Here is a 22,395-nt window from a genome sequence, read left to right as displayed (position 1 = left end):
ATAGTCTGGGCAGGAGAAGCGTCTTGCCAACATCAGAATGGGCCTAAGAATGGAGGATTCCATCCTTTGAACCACATTTAAAACTCTATGTTCAAGTTCATTTATTCTTGGCAAAAGCCAACTTCCTGTTTTTAACAAAAATGGAATTGAAAGACTCAGAAGTCTTATGAATATCAAGTACCTTGCTTACAAAACAGTATTTTTGTAAAGTGAAAATGAATCATAAACGCATGGGTTTATATTAAGGATAAATGAAAATAAGAATATAAGGGAAGAAATGTTTTGTGAACAAGTTTAGGGATTTAATCAAACCCTGGAGATTCATCTGATGGGGACAATCAGATTGGATTGGCCCAGCCTTCAAGTTAATGACATCTTCCAGTTTCAAAGTGATAAAAACTGTGCTACAGGGCAGATGCTTAAACGAGACCAGGTTCCATTATAAGTAACCACTATTCACATGTTCACCATAAACTCCATGTGTATAATATGAAAAGTTTTGGCCACAGTTAAATATATTCCCATTGCTCCATTTTTCCACCCAGAAGCAGAATTGCATTAAGTATACAGGACATAACATTTACATTGGGATGATTAAATCTATTTATGTGTTTAAAATACTGTTAAAAATAAACTAAAATATAACACTGTGAATAACAGACATGCTGCCACACTGAAAACATTCTTGCTACCTCCTTCCATCATTAGTTCATCTGTTCAATCAATCCACAAAAATATAGGGGGCAAAAAAAAAAAAAAAAAAAAAAATATAGGGGGCATTTGCTGTGTTCCCAACCCCGGTCCACAAAATATACTCATATAGAGAGAGTTTTCCCCATGTTTTTCTTAAGAGTCATATGATCGATTAAGATGTCCAAAAATTCTCTAATCCATCTTCTTGTTATAAACCCCAAGCCTCAAATCTGGGTGGGCTTCTGTGACTTGTTTGGCCAAGAGAGGATGGGGAAAGTGTCAAAGTGTAACTTCTCATAAAAGTTCACAAAAGCCTTGTAGATGCTCCCTTGGTCTTTCAGAAAACTTCTCTTAGAATCCTGAGTCACCATAGAAGAAGTCCCAGTATACACAGATTGAAGCTGCCATGCATGCTGTGAGGAACCTAAGCCACAAGGAGAGACTCATCTTGGGAGGCCAAGGAGAACCAGGGAACCAGATGTGTGAGTGAGGAAGCTGTCCTAGGAGCGGCCCCACCTGCTCCAGCAGACACCTACAGCAGACACCATGTAGAACTAGACGGATCACACTGTCAAGATCTTCCAGAATTCTTGACTCCCCAAACTGTGAAGAAAATGAAATGGTTGTTTTAAGTTGCTAAACCATGGGATAATTTACTGCACAGTTATATATAAGGGAAACAGGGTTATAAAAGTAGATTACGAAAGTATTCAGGACTTGCTAGCGAGAAGAAAATAATTTTCCTCAGAATTTTTTTTTTTTTTTTAAATTCAGGAAGAGCTGTAGTACATTTATTTTCTGAGTGAAAGCAGTTTATACCATGATGCCACCCTTCAAAACTCTGGATCTTATATGAAGCCAGTTTTTCATTATGGATAAATCTAGAATCACCCTCTTGTTTTTCTTCTAAATACTCGATCCACACTTGTTAGATTCCAGGTACTATGTCAGTGACTAGAGACTCAACAGTGAAAAAAAAAAACAACAAAAAAAAAAACCCTAGTTTCTGCCTTGAAGGAATGAGAAGTTGAAGAAGACAAATATTCAAAATGGGAGTTGTGGTTCAACACAGTGAGAGGAAGTGTAGTGGCATACGGAGGATGTTAGAGGCACCAGATGAGAGAACAGGAGGATGTATAGATGGAGGTGTGGATGAAGGCACAGATGCAAATGTAGATATGGATATATCCAGAACCCTTTTAATATAATAATAATACATGTACATATTATGTATATTTTATATTGCATATACAGACTCAAGTATGTGAGTGTATATATGGATGTTTTGGCACTCAATCCCTCACACCCATCTCTTTGGTATTATATATTATTATTTCAATATATCAGTCATCTAATGCTTAATTCTTAGTTATTCTTTCAAGTTTTTAGATTGTAAAAATTGTTAATGTTTAATAATGAGACTGTCAAATACATGCTTTTAAAAAATGTCTCAACTCAGTAGTTACATTTTCTGATAAAATGATGCACGGAGCTTTTTTTCTATAAGAAGCCCTACTGTATCCCTTATTCCCAAACCATTGTCTTTGTTTCTGATATTCTTTTCAGATTTAGAATGGAATGGTGAATTTGTCGAGAAGAGAGAAGTAATCGTCTCCCACACTTGAGAACAAACCCCTGTATTCTTCCACATCTTCGCCTTCAACTTGACTCTTGGAAAAGTTGAAAAGCATGACCCTGGAAAGCTACACATAGCTGCAGCATATTCAAAGAAATATAGTAAAGACCAAGTCCTTTGTCCTCCCCACCCCTTCTCTAGTATTTCCATATGTCAATTGTTCAAGGGGTTGACCTCACTTCAGGTTTTATTGCATATTGATTTAAGAAATGTGTCTAATGAAATTGTCTTTTCTTTTTTTTATTTATTTTTTTAATTTATTTTCAGCATAACAGTATTCGTTATTTTTGCACCACACCCAGTGCTCCATGCAATCCGTGCCCTCCATAATACCCACCACCTGGTACCCCAACCTCCCACCCCCCTGCCACAGTATGTAGGAAGATTCTAATGATGCGAATATTAAATTTCATTTGTATATAGTGCGTGTTTCATTGTGCCAAAGACTGGACATACGTTAAAACTGGGTGCTTTTCCAGCTGGTGAAATTGTATGTTTCCAGAATCCTCTTCTAGTGCTTTCCCCCACAACATTGTTCTTACGAATTGCCGCACACACACGCACACATGCACAGATGAGCAATTTTTTTATATGTGTAGGATAATTAAATCAAGTGGGGGCAAAGGGTTCAGAAATAGACAACAGGCAACCCAGAGAGAAGTTGAGTTTGGAGTCAGGAAAGGAATTATGGAAGAGAAATGGCCTGGCTTGTTCCATTACCTGACCAAGTGCCTGAGCTTATTCTGGGGACTGACTCACAAGGAGTCGCATGAAAAGGATGAACTCAAAAACTGGAGGAGACTGTGTTGTGTTCACCTCCCTATGGAATTTTTATGGCCCTTTAGGAATCCCTTCTGTGGCTACACTGGAAGATCTTCTGGACCCATCGCTAAGTGACGGCAGTTAGTCATTCATTCCACAAACATTTATTAAGAATCACCTGCTCAATGGGCGAAGTCGTGGAAGGGAAGATTCCATCTCTCTCCACACTCTGAGGAGAGACCAGCCAGGAAGAGTGGCTAGCCATGACCGTGTTCTCCAGATCCAGGCATCTGACGCAGTCATTGGACAAGTAAGTCAGCTTGTCTCCAGTACCACTCCGCAGTCATTTCAGTGCCCCAAATAGTATTGAAAAGGAGGCACACTGTATGGGTCAGGAAGATGATTAGGTCGTCAGGGGAGATATGAAAAATAAATCTATAGTCAAAAAAAGAAGACACACCATGGCTGATGGGTCAATATTTGCAAGTGATTATTATCACTTCACTTGTCCACAAGGCTGCTTCCTTCACCTCTTTTTTAACCACCTGGGTGTTGACATTTCCGTTCTTTTTTTTTCTCCTGGAATTGGTCCCCACTTGGCTGAGGAGTCTTCACTTTTCAGTCTAGTTTTGTTTTCCAAAGTCAGCCAGGAAGTAGAGACATGATTTATTGTTTCTTTTTCTCTCTTTCATGAAGGCAAAAAGAAGCTGAGAGTTGTCTTTTTGCCCGTCAATTAAATGTAATGACATTGTAGGAATAGTTATGGGAAATATTTTCTGGCAGATTTTTTTTTTTTCTTATATCCTAATCCTGTTCTCTACTCAGACATGGGGATTAAGAAAACAAACACTGCAAATTCTGAGAAAATTGGGGAAGGATGTGTTCTCAGAACCTGCTTGGGTGGCTGTTACCAGGAGAACATGGCAAGAGGACATTAGAATCGTTCTTAGAATCCAAAGTGATGGCAACAACCAAATCAGTAAGATTTGTATAATATTGTGTGGACACTCACTTTAAAATAGTTACCTGGAAGACTTAAACTATAAATCTCCTTTTCACTTACTTAGATTACCCGATGAATAAATAGTTGGCAATTTTGCCTCTTCTGACAACACATAGATATGGTTCCTAAATGATTTAAATATGACAATGAATTGAGCTAAATGTGTTTTTTATTGTTTTTAATTCAATGAAACTAAAGTCCCTGGAATTTGTTACAGCTTGACCACCTTTTTCAGAAGTGTTTATAATTCTTATTTACATAAGAATGAAATATTTGGCAATGGGAACAATAGCTCTTTCACAACCACATTGTTTCTTTTTTTTTTTTTTTTTCCCTTCCAGTTGCAGACATGGGAAAGATGTGAGTTTAAAAATATCAGTGGGCTTTGGCATGAATGCTTTGATTGGCAAAGCAATTCCCCAGCTGCTACTGGCCGACAGTTTTCTGTCATTTTTCATGCATCTCTTGGTACTGGGCTTAAAGGTTTGGTCATTCAGCACCATAGCCCTTCTTAACTTATATGGCATCCCACAACCTGGGGATGTGGCCTCCCACACACCTCCAGACGCTGCCATGGAGAGTCATACACATGCAAAACCACCCCGGTGGAAAGGGCAGTTTGGGAGAGAATTTTCATGGAGACATGGGTTCTAGGAGGGGTGAGCTGAGGACCAGGGTGAGATATTTGTTGGGGCAAAGAAAACATCATGCCCTATTAGCATAGCACCTAGCTAGCCCTCCACAGAACACAGGAGTTAGGGGAAAATCAGAAGAGAATAACAAACTTTTACTTGAAGGCTTGTGTATGTGTGTGTGTGTATGTGTGTGTGTATGTGACAAAGAGGAGTGTAAATATTGGTCATGGCCACCTGGAAGGGTTAATACATAATAAATTACTTCTGAACTGACTGTCTTAAAACAACAATGTTTAATATCTCAGAGTTTCTGTATCTTAGGAGTCTAGAAGTGGCTTAATTGGGTGCTTTGCTCAGGGTGTCCTGCAAAGCTATAATCAAAGCATCAGCTAGGTCTGCAGTCACCTGAAGGCTCAGCTAGGGAAGAATGCACTTACAAGCTCACTCACAGGGTTGGTGGAAGGCCAGCCTCACTTCCTTCTCCACCTGGCAGCTTACAAGATGGCAGTTGTCTTCCATCAAAATGAGCCAGAGAGGGAGCAAAAGATGCAAGCTACAGTTTTTTTGTAACCTAATCACAGAGTGAACCCCTATCACTTTGACTGTTTTCCATTCAGTAGAAGCAATTTCCTCGGTCCAGCCCAGATCAAGGAGAGAGAATTAAAGAAGATTGTGAATGCCATAGGGCAGAGCCTTTGAGGAGCCAATTCAGAAGCTGTCTTCCACATGATTCAATTTTCAAAAATTCATATATCAGTACCTCCAAGATTGGTACTGTGTTTTCTTTTGCATTTATGGCCATTTATCAAAAAGTAATAAGAGATATAAAGGCAGAGAGAGCAAGAGCTAGAAACATACATCGTGGCAAATCCCTGCAATAGATGCTTTTTATATGGTACCTAATCTCCACAAGAAGATTGAGAGGTGGGCCATTATTACCACCATTTTCAAATAAGGAAACTGAGGCTCATAAAAATAGACTTTAGGTACAGGACTTTGTGGCAAACTTTAGATGTAGGGTTTTGTGGCATAATCCTGTATTCCTACAAATATACATTAGAAACAAAACTGTGATTTTTCCCATTATACTTTCCTATCAGTTTCTATTCAACTTGATACTAGAATTGAGTATTTAAAAACTTATTTCATTTATTTTTTTCAATTATTAAAATAATACATGTTTACTTTATAAAGTTAAGAAGCCATAGAGAATTAGAAGTATGGGGAAGGGCACACCATGTCATAGCAAGTAAATGTGAACAAATACTCTAGCATTGTCAGAGCAAGTTTTAGCCAGTAGCAGCAAGGCAAGGGTTGATCTCCATGGTTACAGAATCCAAAGGAACAGGAATGCAGCAGATCTTTCAAAGCTCAAGGGACCAGCCAGGTCTTGCTGATTGAGAAGATTCTATTTAGCAAATTTCTAGGTAGCATGGGGCAGTAGTGCTGGGGAAGAGGATGTTTAGGTGTTGGCCAATGGCTAAAGGTTAATGGCTCATTTTTTATAATTCATTTGTTCCTGTAATTTTTAAAAATTTTTAAAAATTTTATTTTTATTTATTTGACAAAGAGAGATCACAAGTAGGCAGAGAGAGAGGGAGAAGCACGCTCCCTGCTGAGCAGAGAGCCTGATGTGGGACTCGATCCCAGGACCCTGAAATCATGACCTGAGCAGAAGGCAGAGGCTTAACCCACTGAGCCACCCAGGCTCCCCGTTCCTATAAATTTTTATGGAAAGTTTTATTTTAAGATTTGTGGCCTTAAACTGACAAGTTCATAATTATATCAGTTGTATAGTTAGAAATCTTAAGGAAGACATATTCTAGAAACGATTGACAGCCTTAAATTGATGAATCAGAGACCTAAATTGAGACACCTGGAGGGCAGGAAACACAACAGCTTATGTCTGAAAACGGTTGACATTTGTTAGGAAAACCAACCTCTATTGAGCATCTAGTATATGCCAGACATGATGCAAAAAACTTGACATACATAAGCTCATCAAATCCTCAATAAACTCAAGAGGAAAGTTATTGTTAGTATGATTATTCCCATTTCACAGAGATGAACACCAGGAGGAGTAGTGGTCAAAACCTTGCTTGAGGTCACTGCATGCATTTCCTGGGGCTGCCACTCTGTGGCACAAACTGGGTATCATGACACCATGAAGTACCACCAACTGGATAACTGAATACAACAAGAATTTACTCTTTCACACTTCTGGAGTTCACATGTCTGAAATCAAGGTGCCATCGGGGCCATGCTCTCTCTGAGATTCTTGCTAAATCATTTTCTTGTATCTTCCAAGCTTCTGAGAGTCATTGCCAGTCCACAATGTTCCTTGGCTCGATGCTCTAAACTCCATGTCTGCCTTGCTGGTCACACAGATGTCTCTGCGTGTCTCTTTCTTCATGTAGCATTCTCCTGTGTGTGTGTGTGTGTGTGTGTGTGTGTGTGTGTCCCCAGATTTCCCTCTTATAAGGACATCCATTATATTAATTTGGGGACTGTCCTAATGATTTCATCTTAACTTGATTACATCTACAAAATCCCATCTTCAAATAAGGACAAATCCACAGGTATTGGGGGTTAGGACTTCAAATTATCTATGATGGTTAATTTCATGTGTCAAGTTGAGAGAACCACAGGGTACCCGATTTAATGCTGTTTCTGAGTGTGTCTGTGAAGGTTTTTAAGATGAGATTAGCATTCGAATTGGTGGACTTCATAAAGTAGATGGTCCTGCCCAATGTGAGTGGGCATAAGCCAATCAAGATTGGGGGGGGAATTAATTGCTATTGCACTACTAAAGTATATAAGTACATAAATATAACTGCCCCATCTGAGAGCTCCTGTGAATAGCAGTGGAGATCCCAGACAGAAGACAAGAGAACAAAGGGAGAGCTAACCTGTCTTTTCCTGGATCAAATGGGAATGGGGATTTAAGGATGTGGATATTAGAGAAGAAAGGAAAAGGAAAGAGGAAGAGCATGGTGAAGAACATCCCCAAATACCTGAAGAACTTTTATGAAGAAGAACCTAATATTTAAGTATTTATAGTGGGATATAAAATACCCTTCAACTTCTCCTGAAACAGTTTCTGTTGTGTGAAAGGATATTATATAAAAGTTTTGTAGGTGAGAGTGTTTGAGAAGTGGGTATGTGTGTATGAAAGAGAGAAAGAGTCTGAATCTGTATCGGGAAGAGTTGTGAGCATGAGTGTCTGTGTGTGTGAAAGAGAATTTGTTAGAAAGGGAAAGGTGGTGAGCATGTGTGTCCGTGTGTGTCTATTTGTGTGTATGAATGCATATGAGAAAGACAGAATATGTGTCTGAGGTATGTGTGTGTGAGAGAGAGAGAAAGAGAGAGAGAAGGTGCTAAGGGCTAATAATCACTAAGTCTTCTGTTTGGGTTCAGGGGTCATAAAAGGAACAACACTGAAACGGGAAATGCAAAGGAACTAGAGTAGAACTTGTGCCCTCACCACTTGTTCATTGGTCCACATCCCACTAAATCCCTACTTCTCTCAAACCACCAGAATTTGAAGAATTTGGGAATGGGTCTTTTCTCCTTTTCATAAGTCACAGGAAAGGCTCTTGAGCTAAACTCTGGATCTTCAGTAACATTGGGTGCCAGCTGTCACCAGAATTGATCACAAAAATGAATCTAGACACTTAGCTTTCAGGGAAAAAAAAAGTTATCTATACCTGGAGGTGATCCTATATATGAACCACAGGTTCATATATAGGTGTTTGAATATGGGACAGGCACCCTCACACGTTCACGTGGTTTGGAGTTTGTCAACAATGATGGCCAAGCAATCCTTCACACTAGATCCCAGAGACCAACTAATCAGCTCATGACCATGTCTAGCATCTGCAGGCTAATACTATTATTTAGAAAACTTCTTCCATTGGTTGAAACACCTACTAAAATGGTAGGGACCCAAAGGCTCAGTTGATCATGCTCAGACAGACGTAAAGCAATTGAATACTGACAGTGTTGACTTAGCAAGAATACCTGCACCATGATCGAAATGTGTTCTGTTCTGGAGTGTTCTTGCTGCTGTCAGGACCACAGGTTCCCCTTAAGGAGCCCAGAGGAGGGAGACCTTCCCATTACAGCAGAGTGGTTGAGAGGTTGAGCCTGGTATGTAACAGACCTATCTGCTGACACTTCTTAGCTTTGGAACATTGTGCTGTTAATCTCACCAAGTTTTCAGATCTTCTTCTCTAAAATGGATTAAACAGAACTGTCTTTTAAGGCTGTCAGGAGGAACTCATGAGATATTATATGTAATGTACTTAAGACAATGTCTGGTATACAGAAAACATTTTTAAAAGATTGGTTACAATTGTTAGCACAAATGACAAAACCATGTTGGGATATTATAATCATTTTATTTAATTTATTTATTTATTTATTTATTTTTTAAAGATTTTATTTTTTTATCTATTTCACAGACAGAGATCACGAGTAGGCAGAGAGGCAGGCAGAGAGTGAGGAGGAAGCAGGCCCCCTGCTGAGCAGAGAGCCCAATATGGGACTCGATCCCAGGACCCTGAGATCATGACCCGAGCCGAAGGCAGAGGCTTTAACCCACTGAGCCACCCAGGCGCCTCAATCATTTTATAGCAGACACTTATCCTCCAGGCAAGAAATAATACTCAGTAGCCAGAACTTTCTACCATCCCTTTGTGATTTGTTTTTCCCTGATGAGTCTTGGTTATCTAGGGGAGAAAGGGACTGGGGAGTTTTCAGATGCGTCACTCAAAGATAAAATTCACATCACTGTCCTCATTTTCTAGCCCTGATGATCACTCTCACCTCATCCAAACCAAACAATGATAAAAACAATTTGAGCTTGGTTGGTGAAATAGAAACTTTTGGGGTTGCAGTTCACTTTTTACTGTAGCTGATTTGCCCTTGCTTTTTAGCATTGGTGAGGAGATACAAATATAACCAGACTAAGAGAAAGTGAGAGACAATGGAACCCAAATTCAAAACAAAACTAGATTCCCCATCCTGATATGGGGGTTCAGGGCCAGTATCAGGCAGCATGACAGGAAAGAAGAAAGAAGAAAGAAAGAAAGAAAGAAAGAAAGAAAGAGAGAGCGAAAGAAAGAAAGAAAGAAAGAAAGAAAGAGAATGAAAGAACAGAGGCTGAGCCGTTTACCACATAGTAATTGGACACAAGGAAACTTCCCCCTGGCACCTGGCCTTTGAGGTAATTATCCTTCTCCCAGGAGCATAATAGCCCCATTGTTTGCCTAGTGAGCAGCACAGGAGTGCAATCAGAAAGGGAGAGAAGTCAGGAGAAGAGCAGGAAAAGAGGGAAGGTGTGGTCTTTGATGTGCTTCCAGGCCAGGGCTGGGAATCTGCACTGTGAGAAATCAGCATGTCAGTGATCTTTGTCTTACCTGGGAAGACACTTTTTTTTTTTTTTTAAGATTTTATTTATTTATCTGACAGAGAGAGAAAGCCAGAGAGGGAACATGAGTAGGCGAAGTGGAAGAGGGAGAAGCAGGGTCCTTGCTGAGCAGGAGCCCGATGTGGGACTGGATCCCAGGACCCCAGGATCATGACCAAAGCTGAAGGCAGACGCTTAAACACTGAGCCACCCAGGTGTCCCTGGGAAGACATTTCTAACACTGCAAATCCTGGTCTTTATCTGCACAGAGCCCATTACATCAACTTGGCCAGCTGTCATCGTCTGGAGCTGGAAAGCAAGCACACATTTGGATTTGACTTGATTGACACATCTCACTAGCAAAAGCAAGATCGGAGAACTTCAGGCTGAGATAATTCAGAGAGATCCAGTGGTAGCGTGATGTCTCTTACCATGGCTTACTGGTAGCGTGTTGTCTCTTACCATGGCTTACTGAGTTTCCCAGACAAGGTTCTTTTGGTGCAAGGGAAACAACACTGAAGTTCAAGAACACTTTTTAGTGTAGAGGGTGCCGAGGATGCTGTGTTCCACCAAGAGGTGGCATTCACTCGCTCGTTGGTCCCTCGAGCATTCCATTGAGCCTCTCGGCACAGGAGGGCTCAAGGTACTATGAAAGTGGACTTGAATGTCAAGAAATGTCTAACCCAGAATCATGTACCTGCAGGAATCATGTACCTACAACAATATGACCGTAATAGAAATGGTGCAGGCCATAAAGTAAATAGAAGTTAAGTGGGAGGAAACTATAAAAAGGTGTGATTTTTTTTTCTTGGATGGGGATGGGAGAAGATCAGACAGGTCACGACGAAGGAAGTACCATTAGAAAGGGGACTTGACATTGAGAAAGGCAGTTGATGTGATGACACTGGGCGTTATACACAACTGATGAATTGTTGAACACTACATCTGAAACTAATGATGTACTATAGGTTGGGTAATTGAATTTAAATAAAAATAGAAAGGGGCCTTGAATAATGGGATGGGATTTGAAATTCTGACTGAGAGGTAAGTGTCTCTAATGATAAGGCTATAGAAGTTGTGTTTATTTCCCCCCTACCCATATACGATTCAAGATGTTATTTGTGTTATAATGGTACATTCCAAGTTTTGACTTTAGAACGCAAAGTATGGAAATATTTAGAGGGTAGGGAAAATCCCTTTTAATTTACCCATTTGGGAATTAGTGCTCATAGTCCCCGAAAACCCCCTTTAAAATTACTTTTGAATTTTAAAATGATTACATATTTATTATGCTATCAACCACTCAGTACCAAGCACTGCTTTAAGTATTGTGAGAGAGAACAATATGCTAATATGACAGAAAGCATTAGGGAATAAGTAGGTATCTAAAAAAAAATTGGGTGTTATTTTTGATGCTCTTCAAAATTAGGTAAAAGGAAATAATTTTGCAATCATAATTTTCAAGGTCATAAGTGTTCTTCTTTCCAAATTGCTTTTGAGTCCTTTGTTATATCCTCATTCTCTGTTTTACACAGTATTCTAAGTTCATTTTCTCCCTGAAAAGAGTCTACTTCTCAGGCAGGCTTACTTGTACACCAATTAAATGTGGAAACTAGAGTATCCTGTCCTGGCTACAGAAATCCACATTACTTTTGCCTTAATTGTTTTGTATTCACATACAATTAAGTTCAATAAACATCAGTGTACCTACTAAAACTCTCTTTAAAGTCATTATAATATAGCTTTACAATTGATTCTCTAATTTGAATGCAAGCTTTTATACTCAATCGTGTATTAAATACACCGCTCTGGTTTCTTCGCGTTCAAATACTTTGGCTGAACAGGTGGTGAGGAACAAAGCCCAAATGCTGCCATTTTGGTGACCAGTTGGTTACACAAAGAAGTGAAATGAGTGCTCCCTGGTGAATATGATGCTACAATAAATATGGAAGTTGAATGAGTCCATTTAACAGATCCCTTTCTAAAGTAAACTTTTAAATTTGAAATAATTTAAATTTTGCAAAAGTTTCAAAGACAGTTCAGAGAATTCTTATATACCTTCCACCTAGTTTCTACAATTATTCCCATCTTTGCTATATGGTGTATTTGCCACAACAAAGAAGTCAACATTGTTTTATTCCTGTCAACTAAATTCCAGATATCATTTGGATCTCACCAGTTTTTCCTAAATGTCTTTTTTTTTTTTTTTTTTCCTGTTGCAAGATCCAATCCAGGGCACCATACCTGTTTAGTTGCTTCTCTTCAGTCTCCTCTGGTCTGCGACAGCTTCTCAGTTCTTCATTGTTTATCATGACCTTAGAAGTCTTCAGAAGTTTCCAGGTATTCTATAGAACGACCCCAAATGTTGGTTTGTCTCTTTTTTCTTCCTGGGATTATAGTATTTTGGAAAGAGTGGTGACGTCTCCTTCCCATTACCTTCTATTAGGAGGTGCATGGTATCCACATGACATCAAAGGCTTCTTAACTTTCATCACTTGGATAACTAGTGTTTCTTAGGTTTCTTTGTTGTAAAGGCAATATTTTCCATTTCTGTCTACCCTACCCTCAAGGTTGAAGGGAGAGCAGGCCTTCAACTGAGCCTCAACTTGTGGAAAAGGAGGTATCTATACATATTACTTTTTTTTTCTGAAAGTATTTGGTCCTTCTTATTTGTTTATTCATTCATTCTTTCATTTATATCAGTACGGACTCATGGATAACTTTGGGTTATATTCAGTAATATTTATTTTGTTGCTCAAACTACATCAGATATAGCTAGTGGAAACTCTTTAAGGTTTGCTCTTGTCCCTTGGATATACCACTACCCTGTATGTATGAAACTATGAATGTATCTGTGTGTGTGTGCGCGCGCGCGCGTGCACATGCGCACGCATGCATACATCTTTACCTTCTGATACTCCAAGGTTCTCCGCACATACCTTGCACTTTCTCTTCTTTAGCCCCCAAATCGACAATTTCCCTGAGGAGCTCTGACTAACAGATTCCTTTAACCTATTATTGAAAAGAAAAACAAGTTTTCCTTTCAAAGTATGGTGTCATCTTTGATAGGCACATTATTTTTAAACTTTCTAGAAGTTAAATGACTTTCAAAAATTTGTAAAGAATTTGCATTTGCTGAGATACTATAAAATTTTTATTAATTTGTGTTTCTCTTAGTCTATAATGATTCAAAATATAAAATATTCCTTAACCTTTAAATAATTTTTAATAATAAGTACTTCTAAAGAAGTCCAAACCCATAGAATATACACCACTAAGGGTAAACCTGAATATAAACTATGACCTGGGTGAATATGATGTTTCAATGTAAGTTCATCAATTGTAATAAATTCACCCCTCTGGTACCAGAAAAAAAGAAAAAAAAAAGGACATTCTAAAGGAGTGCAAATGAAATATTTGATCACATTTCAGTTTTTATAATATTTTTCTTTAGCATATTTACTTTACAGTTTAATGCATCAGTCAGGATTTGCTAGGTTATGCTGCAGTGACAGAAAACCCCAAATCCCAGTGGTTTTAGACAGCAGTGGTTTATTCACACTTAGGGTCCATGTCCACCTTGGGTGAGTAAGAGGCTCTGCTCCATGGTGTGCCCCCCAAGGCTCCAGGCTGAACAAGTGTCTCTACTGTCTGGATTGAAATTTGTCATGTTGACAGGAGGAAGAGAACATGTTTGTGACCAGAAGTGAAACAAGTTACTTCTCAAGTATCATGAGCTAAAGTGAGGTACCTGGCCATGCCCATCCTGCCATGTGTCCAAAGGAAGAGAACTAGAAATATGAACAGACAGCTTTAATGATTACTGCTCTTGGGCATGTGTGTACTGCTAGATGACCTATTTCTAAAGCCCTCCTAAGAGGCCTACATTTTCTTGGCTGTCACTTGTGACCTCTCATTATAAACTGCTTCTTCAACTCCAAAACCACTGTGTGCTTTTAAAATTATTCTACCACCAATACAATGTTCTTTGAGAAAAGTACACATCAGAGACGGCTGTACTGCCCTCATTAATTTATCCCAGGTACAGACAGTGCCCACTACCCTAATTATGAACAATACATCTAGAACTAGATGAAGGTGACTATTAAGGTTTACTGAGAAACTGTGGCACCAAGTTGATAGAAGGTAAAATTAGATATCCATCATTTTTAATTATCCACAATCTTTTCAGAGACAAACACAATTAATACTCTCCTGTATTTCTTTGCTCTATTACCATATTTATTCCATAGGTCCTATTTTAATAATATAATTTTGGATTCTGTTTTATCTCCTAACATTAAAATGTTTTACGTCATTATACAATTTTTAAAAATCTTTAACAATTCCATAATATTTTATCATATGGAGATTCCACAATTTATTTAAGTAATTTCTATGGTGGACATATCCTTATACTGTGAACATCTATTTTTATACTGAAATAAAGTACTCTGTGATAGACAATTTTATAAATACATATTTATGCATATCTCTAGTTAATCTCATACCATAAATTCTTGGAAGAGGAGCTACTGAGTCAGAGGATTAACCATTTTATGCTCTTACTGCTTACTGTTAAATTGTTTATCAGAGGTTGACTTCAGCTTATGTTCTCACCAGCAGAGTGTGTGACTAATCCTCATCAACACTGAATAACCTTGGGAGGATAATTTTTAGTTCTCATTTGAACAACAAACAACCCCTATCAGGAGAAATTAAAAAATACAGGAGTGGCTAAGGGTTGATTTTGTGTTAACATAGTGTCATCGAATATTTTAATTGAAGAGCAGTAGGACATCTATTTGGCTGATGAATAGCTATGGTAAATATTAAATAATACTTTGGTTATAATAGGCCTAATGTAAAAATAACAGCCTTTAAAAAGTCCTTGTGATCTCATTACCTGTCTCATTATTGACATGCTGGTTTTAATAACCTGTTTCTCAAATGTGAAAATACCTTATTTATATGGTTTTATTTGTTTTTGGAGGAACCTATGGTTTTGTGTAATTAAAAACTGAGATATATACCACAAAAGAACATAAGAACACCATTAATCAGTAATTTAAAATCTAATAAAAATCTTGGACTTGGAAAAATAGTAAAGTTCAAGATAATGGAAATGTACTCATCAGTTTCCTAAAAAAAATTAGACCATATGAATGAACTAAAAACATTAGAATTAATGTAGAAGAGTTAAAGTTTATACTTTCTGTAAAGGAGAAGATTTCCATGCTATAATCACCACCATGGAAATCATCTCTGAAAATTAATAATGATGATTTACTCTCCATTTATAAGACTTGGAAACAATTTCAAGTTCCTGCTAAGGGTTATGATTCACAGGACAAGACTGAAACCAGAAGTAAGAGTGACTTGTGTGATTCCCACATACAGGCTAGTTTCATATATTTCTGTGGCTTAGTTACAATGCCCTATAACTTGTGTGAAAATCACCTACAAATACACAGAAACATATACATACACATATAGCCGTTAAAACAAAACTAGACAACATAATTTAACCACAAAATCCACAGTTCCTAAAAACTAAGACAGCTTCAATTCTTTAACCACAGAAATACAGAATAATTTAACCACAGTATACAATGCATACAACCAGAAATATTAATTTAATATTCATATCCAGAATAGTCTGAATCATAAAAAGATGATCATATTTCCTTTTTTAAATAATTATTTATTTGAGTGTGTGTGTGTGTGTGTGTGTGTGTGAGCAGGGGGAAAGATAGAGCAAGAGAGGGAGAGAGAATCTTCAGCGGACTCCCTGCTGAGTACAGAGCCCCACGTGTGGCTCAATCCCATGATCCTGAGATCATGACCTGGGCTGAAACCAAGAGTCAGACACTTAACCAACAGAATCATCCAGGTGGCCCAGATGATATTTCTTATCTTCCCAACCCAGATTGCCTACGACCTTGACCCCAGCTTTAATGGACAATATTATACTGAAGTGGTATATGTTTAGCCAGCTTGGTTTTTTCCCTGTGCCTGTCCTTCTGTGATGTGACATTTTTCAAGCTTCTTTCAAAAACTTTGAGGAGTCAGTGTTTTTATTAAAATACGATAATTTGGCTACGTGCAAAAGCAATACCAAATAAGTTTGTTATACCATAAACATTTTAACCCTGTCTAAGGAGAAATAGTTTATGGGGAAAACATTTAATAAGATAAATGGTACCAGTGAAGCACTGTCTCAGATTCTCTCTGTGTCATTGTTTTGGTGTCTCTATAACAAGTGAATATAGAATGGGGGTTGACCTTCAAGCTGGTCATATTTGTGCTGAATGATAACTACATAATGTCTCATATCCAGGGCCATATCTTGTTTAGCAGTATGCTTTTAACAGATATTAGTTAAATGGATGGCAAAGTGGATGGTGTAGCAGCAATCTGTTGTTGTGAAGCAATTGTACAACAAACTTAATGGCTTGTTTTAAGAACATACATTTATCATCACAGTTTTCTGTGGGTTAGAAAGAGCCTGGGCACTATTTTCTTGGTTCTCTGCTTCAGGGGCTCACAAGGTTTCCCTGAAGGTGTTGTTTGGGGTTATGATCTCATCTGAGGCTTGACTGGGGGAGGATCCACTTCCTAGCTCACATGGTTTTTGACAAAACTTCATTCCTTAGGGTTGTGGGACTCAGGAGTTTATTTCATTGAGGGTGTCAACTGGAGGTCCTTTCAGGCTGGAGACTGCCTTCAGCTCCTAGATACTGATCCTAGTTCCTCACTATGTGGGGTTCCCCGACTTGGTTTTTTTTTTTTTTTTTCTGCTTCTTCATTTTTTTTAAATTAGAGATTTATTTATTTATTTATTTATTTGAGAGAGAGAAAGAGAGAGAGAGAAAGCAGTAAGAAGGGCCTGGGGGAGAGACAGAATCCTCAAACAGACTCTCTTTGAGCCAGGGCCCAGTGAAGAGCTCAATTCCAGGATGCTGAGATCATGACCTGAGCTGAAATCAAGTCAGCCACTTAACTGACTGAGCCACCCAGGCACACTGGTTATTTGCTTCTACAAATCCATCAAGGGAGAGAGAAACTCCAGCAAGGTAGATGACACAGTTTCATGCAATGTAATCATATAATTGCATACATGTAATCCCATTCCCATATGTCTTATTATCTTTAATGTATTCTGTTGGAATTAGCAACAAGTCACAGGTTCAGCCCACACTCAAAAGGAGGGGATCAAACCAGGATGTAAAAACCTCAAAGTGGGAATCATGAGGACCATCTGAAGAGTCTTTCAATTACCAGTGGGTATAAAATGGTGACTTTCAACATGAATGACTATCTACTTTTTTTTTTTTTAAGATTTTTTTATTTATTGGGGCACCTGGGTGGCTCAGTGGGTTAAGCCGCTGCCTTCCGCTCAGGTCATGATCTCGGGATCCTGGGATCGAGCCCCGCATCGGACTCTCTGCTCAGCAGAGAGCCCACTTCCTTCTCTCTCTGCCTGCCTCTCTGCCTACTTGTGATCTCTGTCTGTCAAATAAATAAATAAATAAAATCTTTTTTTTTTTTTAAAGATTTTTATTTATTTATTTGACAGACAGATCACAAGTAGGCAGAGAGGCAGGTAGAGAGAGAGGAGGAAGCAGGCTCCCTGCTGAGCAGAGAGCCCGATGCGGGACTCGATCCCAGGACCCCGAGATCATGACCTGAGCCGAAGGCAGCGGCTTAACCCACTGAGCCACCCAGGCGCCCGACTATCTACTTTTTTGAAAGGAAGTTAGAATATACGTACCTTTCCAATGTTTGTTGTGTAAAGTGACTAACAGTGTCCTTTTGTTATGAATTTTGTATTTTATAATCTACATATTTCTCACAATGTTGGCCATGTAGAAATTAGCGACTGATATTCCCAGACTGTGGTTGCTTCTTTAGAAAACATTTGATTGTCTAATGCAGTATCAGTTATGAACTATGATATCAATAGTAGGAGCAGTAGGAACGATGGTAACACATAATAGTAGTTTGTTTGTTGAGCATCATTTTTATGTCAGGCACTGGGCCAAATACATACATTCCTGCATATAAACTCAGTCCCATAAGGACCTGCCCACACATGGGCTTAGATTGACCAAATGACTCTAACCCTCAGTCACACTTCCTTGGCCCCGGGGGTCAATGTATGTCTTCTCACAGCACTCTGGGGCTGCCTGGAAAGGGTGAACTGCCTCCTCACATTCTCCTTGGACTTTTCAGCACCACAAAGAGAATATGGCACTTAATGAGAGCTGGTGTTTAAAAGCTACTCTGAGAGACATGACAAGTCAGGAAGCAGAACTTATAAGTAAAATGAAGAGATAGAGACTAGGGCACCTGGGTGGCTCAGTCATTAAGCATCTGCCTGTAGCTGAGGTCATGATCCCGGGGTCCTGGGATAGAGCCCCACATTGGGATATCTGCTCAGCGGGAAGCCTGCTTCTCCCTCTCCCACTCCCCCTGTTTGTCTTCCCTCTCTCTCTGCGGCTCCCTCTGTCAAATAAATAAATAACATGTTTATTTATTTATTTAAGATTTTGTTTTTATTTATTTATTAGACAGAGATCACAAGTAGGCAGAGAGGCAGGCAGAGAGAGAGAGGAGGAAGCAGGCTTCCTGCTGAGCAAAGAGCACGATGTGGGGCTTGACCCCAAGACTGTGGGATCGTTACCTGAGCCAAAGGCAGAGGCTTTTACCCAGTGAGCCACCCAGGTGCCCCAAATAAATAAAATATTAAAAAAAAAAAAAAAAGAAAGAAACAGAAACTGAAGGAACAGAATGTAATACTTGTTTCTTCAACAAATACAAACCAAGTGTTTAAAAATGTGCAAGGCACTGTGACAGATGTTAGGAGTTTAAAAGTAGACAAGATAGGTGCTAGTCCTTGCAGAGCTTAACTCTACTAATATCTACTAGATAAATCAAGATCAAAAATGAAAACAGAACTATTGAATAATCTGTGAAAGCAACATGTAACCTGCCCTATGACCTAACAATTCCATATCTAGCTATATACCCAATAGCAGAGATGAGTTCTTATGACCACCAAAGGCATGCACAGTTTTATTCATAATAGTCACAAAACGAAAACAGCCCAAATGTCCACCAAAGATAGAATGAATAAGTAAGTGTTTTTTTTAAATCACAATGGAATATATATAGTCATAAGAAAAAAGAACAAATTATTTTGCCCACAATTACATGACAAATCTTAAAGTGTTCTGTTGAGTGAAAGAAGCCACACACATCAGAGTACATGATGTGTGATTACATTTCTATGCCGCTCAAGAAGAGATAACTAACCAGTGATTGAGAGAAGGCAGAATAGCAGTTGCCTCTGGAAATGGGAAGAAGGCACTATTGGGATTAACTTGGAAAGGAAGTAGGGAAATCTGGAATTCTAGTCATGTTCTATTTCTTGCTCTGTGTAGTAGAGACATAAGTAGGCTATGTTTCTTCATCAAGCTATACACTTAAAATTAGTGCACTTAACTATATGTTATAATGCAATAAAAAGTGAAGGTGATAAAAATAGTCACAAACTGCTTTCTCAAGGAAATAATCATAGAGCTGAAATGGAAGAATGCTGTGGAGCAATGGCCTGCTTTTGGTGGTTTGTATGGGCGTCTGTGGAGGTGTCTTTTGAAGGAAGCTGCCATAAGGAGATTGGTGGGAGAGTAATCTGGGCAGAGGACACTGCAAGTGCAAAGACCCTGAGACAAGAATGAGTTAAGCATGAAGTATACAGCTCAAAATTAATGCCTACGAAGTGACCTGATATGAGATGGAGAAGTAGGCAGAGATGGGATCTCTCAGGGCCATGGAGGCTGCCATAAGGAATGTAGTTTTACCCTAAGTACACTGGGAAGCCACTGTAGGATTTTCACTGTAGGATTTACAGTTCAAGAAATAGTCACTCTGAAAAATAAAGAGACCTTGGTGAAAAGGGTGAAAATAAAGAGACCCCTAGTTAAAAAATAAAGGGACCAAGAGTCGTGGGTAGTGGCAAGGAAATGAGGATGGGGGCCTGATACAGCATCAACAGAACTTGCCAGCGAATTGACTGTAGGATGATGGTTCTGGCTGGATTGGCTCCATGACCACAGCACAATTTTCTGAAAGGCAGAAGACCAAGGAAGGATGAGGGTGGGGTGGGCAAGAAGCTATAGAGCCACTTTGAATATTTCATTTTGAGATATCTGTGCTCCAAGCGGCAGGGCAGGAGGGGAGTTGGATGCATTAGCCTGGAGCTCAGCAGGGAACCATCACCATAAGGGGGTATGTTCGCTCTTGGGGATAGATAGGATCCCCTAGGGGGGTGTGTATGGAGGGGGGAAGAGAGAAAAGGGGAACCTCAGAAGGGGAGGATGAGCGTGATGATGAAAGCATGAACTTGCGTCATCTAAAAGGCACACCTCCCTCTGCCTAATCTGGGAAGGTCCTGGAATCTGACTCCCATTCTGAGATGACGCCTCATCTTTCTGGGTATAGCCCCCCAACCCCCTCCCTCTGAAAGTGCTGGTGTGATTCTGTCTCCCATTCTTATAAAACAAGAGAAAAACTTTAAAAAGTGCCTCATTCAAAGCTTCCTACAGCTCCGAGATATTAACATGCCCACTTGACAGGTGAGAGAACTTAGTTTAGAAGCTGAGAAATGTATCCTGTGTCAAAGAGCTGTTAAATATCATGGCTAGCACTTCACATCCGGCGACTCCCAGAAGGGGTATGCACCGAGCCATAGAAGGAAAGAAGCGTCTGGTTACAGTTTATACTTTAAGTAAAGGAAAGACGTCTGCCCAAAATGGGAATACAAAAATTACCCTTGCATGGACACTGCTGGCAGAGCAGAAAACCACCTTCTCAGGTCTGTGCAGGCCAAGTTTGCTCCAGTTAGAAGGAACAAAAGGACAAGAAAGTCCTTGAGTTTGGGTAAAAACAAAGGCAGGCCTGGTTCCTGAGAGGTTCCCGAGAGAAATGCAGAGTGACTGCCTCACCTAAGGATGACAAGGAACGAACAGCACAGTCCCCAGACCAGTCCCCTACCAAGGTGGTTCTGAGGGTCACCTCTGAAAGGCACCTCTCCTGCTCCTTCCTGGAGAGGAAACAGTGACTCATCTCTGAATGGCCCCATGCCCTATAGAGATCATTTTATGTAAATCTGTATGGTGAATAATACACACTTCCTCTTGTGTATTTGGTAGCAATTATCCAAGTCTTCTGTGATTGTCATAAACTCTCAAGCAGAAGAGCTCTGTGGGCTGTTTTATCCACCGCTGAAGTGAAGATAGTATTGTCAATGTGTGAGATCAGGCTAGGGGAAAAAACCCAATAAGATATTCCATAAAACAGGTTCTTTCTTAATGAGGCTTACTGCTGTCAAGTCACACAAACACACGTGCACGCACACACATTACGTGACACAACTTTTAATCATTATGATACATGGTGGGTTCCATTTTGTGAACTCTACTCTCTGTTTTGACCAAATCTCCATCTGTACAGCAAGATTTAGGAGGGGTTTCCCTTGATTATGTCTGTGATGCCCCATTCATATGAACTGTATTTCTCTGTATCTTGAATTCTAAGAAAATCAAAATAAGAAAGTAGGTGCATCATAACTTCCCCCTTTTCCAGAACCCGTCTCCTCTTTCCCATGTCATTGTTATTTCTCTTCCCCTTTCCTCTAGTACAGGATCATCCTTTTCTCTTCACAGAGCCCTCCCTTTGCTGCCCGCACCCTGAGCTCCCAGGCGTTGCTTTCCTGAGGCTGTCAAAATGAAACACCACACAAGACAGAAATGTATTCCCCCATGGTTCTAGAGACCAGAGGTCCAAAATTCAGGGAACAGCATGGCTATGCTCCTTGTGAAGCTCTAAGTCGAGTCTCTCCTTGCCTCTTCCAGCTGCTGACGGCTGATGGCGATTCCTGGTGCTCTGTGTCCTCCCATCTCTGCCTGTGTGGTCACACGCAGTCCTTCCTGTCTGTGTCCAAATCTTCCTCTTCTCATAAGACACCAGTCATACTTGGATGAGGGCCCACTTTAATGATATCGTCTTAATTTGATTCACGTCTGTAAAGGCCCTATTTCCAAATAAGGTCACGTTCACAAGTACCAGGGGTTAGGGCTTCAACATATCTTTTGGGGGATGCAGTTTAACCCCTGACACCCTGTGCCACTTATGTTTACTTGTAGAATGAGGTCAAGTCCCAAAGGAAATGTGGCTTACAGTTTCCTTTAAG

The sequence above is a fragment of the Mustela erminea genome, chromosome 1 (genome assembly GCF_009829155.1).
Source record: "Mustela erminea isolate mMusErm1 chromosome 1, mMusErm1.Pri, whole genome shotgun sequence".
NCBI classification, from domain to species: Eukaryota; Metazoa; Chordata; class Mammalia; order Carnivora; family Mustelidae; genus Mustela; species Mustela erminea.
The sequence above is the reverse complement of the archived record's forward strand: the minus strand, read 5'-3'. Positions refer to the sequence as shown.